This window comes from Talpa occidentalis, unplaced genomic scaffold, assembly GCF_014898055.3.
Source record: "Talpa occidentalis isolate TD23 unplaced genomic scaffold, MPIMG_talOcc4v2.1 talOcc4.13, whole genome shotgun sequence".
In the NCBI taxonomy this organism is placed as follows: Eukaryota; Metazoa; Chordata; class Mammalia; order Eulipotyphla; family Talpidae; genus Talpa; species Talpa occidentalis.
This window is the reverse complement of record NW_023601322.1, coordinates 75,789,515-75,796,756: the sequence shown is the minus strand read 5'-3', so window position 1 is coordinate 75,796,756 and position 7,242 is coordinate 75,789,515. Positions and strand designations below refer to the sequence as shown.

At 38.3% G+C, this 7,242-nt stretch overlaps 1 non-coding gene across 1 annotated transcript; it reads right to left on the bottom strand.

The window, feature by feature from the left end:
- Positions 1-7,135: 7,135 nt before the first annotated feature.
- LOC119243901 (U6 spliceosomal RNA) lies at positions 7,136-7,242 on the bottom strand. Its single transcript, XR_005124885.1, has one exon. It is a non-coding gene; the product is annotated as a U6 spliceosomal RNA (small nuclear RNA).

The window sequence follows — 7,242 nt, the reverse complement described above, 5'->3', positions numbered from 1 at the left end:
TCAAGCGCCGCTTTTCCGCCAAGCTTACCGGCTGGTCTGGGGCTGTTCGTAGGTCTCTTGGGGGTCTTTATTTTTCTCCAATGGAGCCGTTCGCTCACCTCCGCTCACAGGAGCCGTTCGCTCACCTCCGTGACGGATCCTGCACGATTCTCCACAGCTCCAGTTCACAGGGTGCGGTGGCTGCAATAGTTCCTTTCCACTCACAGTCCCGCTTGCTGCGTCGTTTGTTCTTGTTGGTCGTTTTAGTTTGTTTTTTTCCTCCTCTCTGCTGGTCGGAGAGTGCCGACTTTGTGGGTGGGGGAGGGGAGCAGGGTTCTGCGCTTTCCTCCCTTCTAGTCCTCTTTTATGGCAACTTTCTTTTTTGGGCAGTTTGCCAGAGTCGCCAGTTTATTTTCCGTGTCCCTGTTCTCTCAGGGACCTGCTGCTTTTCCTCCCTATTAACTTTTTTTTTTTTTTTATGGGAGGTCTTACTCGCGGCCTTTCCTCACCGCCATGTTGAAGACGTCTCTATTTTCAAAAGATTATTAGGGCGAAGGTTCTTTGCACTTTCTTTTGCCGCATTATACACAGATGTGTGTCTTTATGGGTAGTTATGGAATCTCATTTGAATTATCCAGTTCTGCAAAACCTCAAGCAATAAGGATGATTTATCTCTGTGTATTGTTGACTACATCAGTTACAGATATGGGATACCAGAAAGCAGCAAGTGCCTAGGTTACCAGTGTAAGAACTTGCCATCATTTTATGGTGAACTTACTAGACTACTAGTAGCCACTGTGATTTCCAAGTAGTAGTGAAAAAAAAAGCAATATTTGAAGTATATGAAGCAACTGTAAAATACTGTACATAATATCTTTTTACATGTAATATAAGAATATCTTTGGTTTCCATTGGTCATAAAGTCACAGATACAATTAATATCTCTATGAATTTCTATTTTGACTTGAAAGAGACTGTAGGAAAGCCGTGATACAAAAAGTCCTCAATAGTAATAAATGATATTTTGGACTTTTTTGTAGACAAAGTCAAGAACTGAGGTTAAAATTAAAGAGAAAATAAATATGTCAAGTCCTTAGAACCCTCAAGAGAGCTAAATCTGTGAATAGGAAGTGAGTGACCCTATTCCTTTATTGTTTATGCTAAGGCATCCATCTGTGTAGATTGGGACACTTGGAAGCATAAATTTACAAATGGAAATTTTTTTCTTACATAAGGTCTTTTCACATAAATATAGACTACGGAATAAGAAGATTTAGTAACTCCTTATCCTTTAAGTCTCAGCTCATCCTCCAAGTTAACCTTTTCAAGGAAGTTCATAAGTCCCTGGAAACTCCTATATGTTGCAATCAACCATACTGATAATTTTTGGCTGAAGACTTTTTTCTGTTATTTCACTGGATTCTAAGCTCCCTGTAGACAGAGACAAATGTCTGATTTATTCTTTGGTTTGTTCCTAGCAAATAACACAGTGTCTGGTACATGACAGGTACTTACCAAAGATTTGTGAAGTGAAAAGGTAAGTTATCAAATATTTTCTGAAGCCACTTCCCTCCCATTGGTAAAGTTGGTAATGATGAAAAGAATTATGGGAAAGGGAATCAACCATGACCCTATGTTTAGAGCTCACTAGGACTTCCATTTCATTCAAAAGGCTGATTTAATACCCAATGACTACTGCATAACAGAGGATTTTCAAAATTTTAGAGCTCAGAATATCAACATATCCAACAGCTAACTTCACTGACTGATAAAAGCTCCAAAGAACTGAAAGTGCAATGCTTCTTTTATATGGACAAGCTTCTTAAATCCTGTTTTTCCTAAGTTTTACCTAATAGAATCATTTGTATGATCTTGTTTAAATTAGCAAACTAAGTTAATAAAATGTAGATTTGATGAACATAGCTATTTTCAAAGGCTTACTGAGAATTACACTGCTAAGTGCATTAACTTCAGTGTAAAGGGAGATCAGCTGTGACTAATCTAGTTCTTTTTACCCATATTATTCTTTGATTTATTTTTTCCAAGTGTAGCAGACAAAAATCAGCTTTTCTTCTGAGATACTGTAATCTATGTTCTAATGGTAAGCACTTTCTTTGTATTCCAAATTAGTATCTCATAAAAGGAGTGAGATTTTTTTTCACCCAGTTTGGCTATGCTGGTATTAACTTACAGACAGACAAGATTAGTGGCCTTAATATATATTCTCGATTATTGTTACATGTTGTAAAATATGTATTTTTATAACACCACAAGAATTAGGGCAAGGAAAAATAATCCTCAGTACTATCCTGCCCTTTAATATTATTTTACAACTTTATTATTTAATGCTCCTTTTAGATGAGCTGGCCCTATGCCCTCAGTCCATAAGGAAGAAAACATATTTGCTGTTATGTACTAGCAATATTGTTTACTATCATGATCCCAAAGTAAAGTCAAAAGATAATTGGCTTTGCCATTCAGCTACTGCCAGAAAGAATTCCACATCATGAACAGTGGAAGGCATTATTCCTGTGGCAGGCATTCTTCAAGATACGGAAAAACCAGTAATGAGTAATATCGCAAGGAACGTAACTTTCTGGTCAGAGAGCACATTTTATAGCTAATTTATTCTGGCATTATTAGCAGAAGTCATGGAGTTTAGAGATATGTACCAAAGGGGGTACAGTTGATGTTTCCTCGCCATCTGTGGGGTTCTGACTGGTGGCAACATACATCAAGTCATTTCTTGCTTCAGGAATCTGCCATGGTCCACGATGCTGGTCTGTTGGAACTAATTTAAACACTTGGTTGATCAAGCGCTAAATCAGAGCCAAGCCTTCTCCCAAAAGAAATCTTGGTCGTTCCTGCAGTTACTCCTAAGTTGCACCTCCATATAGATGTTCTGTGGAAGAACACCAGCTAATTTTTTTTTAGCATCACCAAAATCACATGAACCCTACCACTTCCTTCTTAGTCTGTAGATGCAAACAGCTCTCAAGCAGCAATAAGCAACTCTGGTTGTACTAGTCACCTTATTTAAACATTACATCACCTGCTGTTCCTTTAGCCAAGAAGGATTCCATGTGGGAAAGGGGTTTTTGAATCACTTGCTTTCTTTTTATTATTATTTGTTTATTTATTCTGAAAGACTTATTTTTATTTTATTTATTCAAGAATCTGGGTACAGGCCAGATGTGTGGGAGGGTGAGAGAATTCACCAGAGACAGAGCGCAGAACAAAATAGGCAGAATGACCGAAATACATTGCTGAGGGGAGCAGCAGGCGAGAAAGGAGAGGTCTGCCGTGCCATGTGGGAATCTCCCTGGCCAGCCTCGAATCGAACCCACGCTGCAGAGGCTGAGGACAGCTTTACAGCACTGCGCTCAACCACCTGCACCACCAGGGAGGCCCGGGAAAGGGGTTTTTGAAGGAAAGATACCATTCATCTCCTCTCAATGTGCTTGATTCAAATAAGTTCTAGACTCAGTTTAAACATAAGACGACTATATAAAAGTATCATATTCCTTTAGCACTCATTGAAATTATTTTTACTAATTTGTACATTCATTTTTTTCAAGTTTTATACAAGATTGTTTTAAGAAACAACAATGATGTGTTTTTACTTCTGTTGATATTTTATAAAATGCATGCTACAGTAATTTTTACAGCATAATTCTCTATTAAAAAACTCCTAATAAGGTATTTATTGAGATTTATTAACAGAAAAATCTCAAAATTTAAAATCAAAATTTTGTTTTCTCAGAAAAAAATTATTTTCTGTAACTTTTTTAGTGTGCATTGAGATATTATATTTACTTTTTTAGTGTCTTGTAGAAGACTCAGAATTAGATCTGAGGTATAATTATAGAAATTATGTTAACACTTGGATCTATTTTTGTTTGGTTCCCAGCTCTCATTTTCTATTTGGTTACCTGATTATATCCCTTTTATAACAACTTATTCAAATTATTTTTGGAAGACATTGGGGCCATTGTATTACAGTTGTCAACTTCCATGACAGAGGTGTATGCATGGTGAGAGCCTAGCTATTGTGGACACTAACTGGATAAATCCAGATTAAATCAAGAAGTTCAATAATCAGTACATAAATATGTGTCCTTAAAGGATTGCATACCTCTATGTAAATGCTAAACAAATTAGAAATGAATAGAGGCAAATAAAAATTAGAACACATAGAAGTATACATTCAAAACTGGTAATATGTCATATACTCATTTTAGTTACAGTTGCAAAATAATGAAACCAAAGACAGTTTCACCAGAAATGAAGTTTAGCAATTTTGAGTGGTAAAGAACAAGATGACAAGATTGCATTGTAGATGTGTATAAGTTATTGGGTGTTCTCATGCATGTACATGTTTTTGGAAGATGAGAGAGGACATTTGGGGAGAAAAGTAAAGAGGTAAAATACAGCATTTTCATAATGCCTATTATGAGTGAAAGATACCAAAACCATTCTGTTTATGCATAAGAATTTGAATACCAGTGTTAAATTAAGTTTTTTCCTCCCTAGAAGCCCAATAAAGATAAAATGTCATTTCTATTATTAGGAAGGATTGTTCACGATAAAAATGACCCTTAATTTATAAATTTTATTTAGACTGGAAGAATATAAAGATCTGATAGGGAGCCATAATTCTGATCCTCCTGAATACGGTCTTTCTTGTAGTCCCAGGATGTTTTTAAGCTAGCCAGGTTCAGTCCCTTGCACCTGTACTGGTAACCTAAGATAACCATCCTGGCCTAATTTTCCCCTTAGCTTGACTATACTTTGGTCAGATTTTCTCCAGATCGTATCCCTTAACCTCACTCTTTTTAGAGCATGAGTTTTAGAAAACATGCAATTGTAAGTTTTCTCTAAGTCCCTTTGAGAAGTAAATCTTCTATAATTCAGAAATGTCTTCCTCAAGGATCTGGGACCCCTCACTTTGAAATGTGATCATCAAGAAAATGAGGTCCCCAGCTCCATGGAAGTATAGAAGCCTAATTTCAATAAATGATAAATAACAATTAACAGAGATGACTTAATCACTTTGACTAACTTTTCCCTCTGAAGTCCTCTAGTCCTTTCCCATTAGCTCACCCCAGTGTTTAAAAATCCTCAAAGACTAATTAATACAAGGTAAAAATCAAAATCAACAAGCAACTATGGATCAGACACACTGCGGGGGGGGAGGGGGGAGGAGAGGAAGGATTAGGGTCAAAATAAGGGGGGTGCAATTGTATGGGGACTATAACCAAAATGAAAATGCATACATTGTGCAAAAATGAAAAATGATGTAAGAATTATATAAAATAAAATATTAAAAAAAATCCTCTCGGGCCTCCCCTGGTGGCGCAGAGGTTGAGCGCTGGCTGCCCTCAGCCTCTGCAGCGCCGGTTCAATCCCCAGCCACCGGTTCAATCCCCAGCCACCGTAGAGGGTCCCACATGGCGCACAGAACTCCCCTGCTGCCCGCCGCTCCCCTCAGCAGTGTATTTCCTCACTCTGCCTGTTCTGTTCCCTGCTCTGGCTCTGGTGAATTCTCTCACCCTCCCGCTGTTCTGACTACCCAGTGTTTGTATAAATGAATGAATGAATGAATGAATGAATGAATGAATGAATGAATGAATGAATAAAATCCTCTCACCTTTTATTTTTGGGACGGCGAATGCAATCTGTCTCCCCTATTACATGTAATAGTGATGAATAAAGTCTTCCTTGCTGTTTTTAACAAGAATTAAGTGCAGTTTCTCTTTTACAGCGGAGTATGAGGGTGGAAAGAGTGCTGTGTGGACTGCTGCATTAACTGCCGCCAGGATTCCCTCTGAAGAAGAAATGTGGTGCCGTCTTTCTCTGCAAGCAAGCTGTGTCTTCTGTCCTTTATCTTCTGGATTTGGATAGGCCAAAAGGGGCTCTGTCCTATGAAGATATAAATGCTTAATCAAACATAATATTCCCCTGGTGAATGTTGTCTTGTGTTCTACTTATGAAGACCCCATTCTGCCATGTCGCCACTATTTCTCGTTTTATCCCTCATGGAGCTTGCTTTCAACTGAAAAGGCAAGTGTTACCAATAAGTTGAATGATGAGTCCTCACTAATTTACTTCATGTTTTTTTGTAATTACATGATCCTGAATTATTTTATGGCTTTTGAGAAAATCCTCCTGAACTTGCCTTTATAATGGAGCTACTAACTTGTGTTGGGACTTTTGAAGAATAATGCAGGGATTTTAGCTAGCTGTCAGCAAAATAGGACTTTCTTCATGTATAAAGGAGCTGTTGTTGTCTCCTTTATTTAAATATTTATGAAAATTTTATAATATAAAAAATTGGGTACAAGGCCTCCCTGGTGGCTCAAGGGGTAAAGACGCAACCTGTGAAGCAATTCACAGCCTCTGCAGCATGAGTTCGATTCCCGGCTGGCCAGGGAGCAACCCACATGGCGCAGCAGACCTCTCCTGCCTCGTCCACTACTCCCCTCAGCAGCGTACTTCAGTCAATCTGCCTGTTCTGTTCCCCACTCTGTCTCTGGTGAATCCTCTCACCCCCATCCCCATGCCTCTGGCCTGTACCCCAGCTCTTGTATACATAAATAATTTTTTTAAAAATGAAGTTCTCTTTGGAGCCCGCCCTTAAAAAAAATTGGTTCAGGAGAGAAAGAAAACTACAGGCATTCTGTAATAAGTGAAGTTTGTTTTTTGAGGAGGGGATGAGAATAAACTTATTCCCTGGCAGCTAGTACAGAGGTTGCTCTGGATAGCCTGCGTTGGGGTCATCTCTTAGGGGGGAAAAAAAAAAACCTACAGTTGTTTATGGATTCTTTGAAAACTCCTGCTGTTTTAGTGGGGGGTATAGATGATATGCCATCTCTGTATTGTCTACCAGGCTATTTTCAATGGATACATTTTCCCTTAATTGTTAGTCCAAGTCTGCAGTATTTCCTCATCAGGATTTCTCAGCTCATTCAGACAGCCTTGGTTTGGACAGGATAATGGTAGATATTCCTTCCTGAGCACTGAATGTGTTTTTCAAAACAATTACATAGATTCAATTGATCAAACCAAAAACACTGTTCACAGACCTATCCATAGAGCAGAGAAGAACCAAAGAAAGAAAGGAGGAACTTTTGACTCATTTTATTTGTTTATTTTTAATAATATGGAACGCTTCACGAATTTGCGTGTCATCCTTGTGCAGGGGCCATGCTAATCTTCTCTGTATCGTTCCAATTTAAGTATATGTGCTGTCGAAGCGAGCAC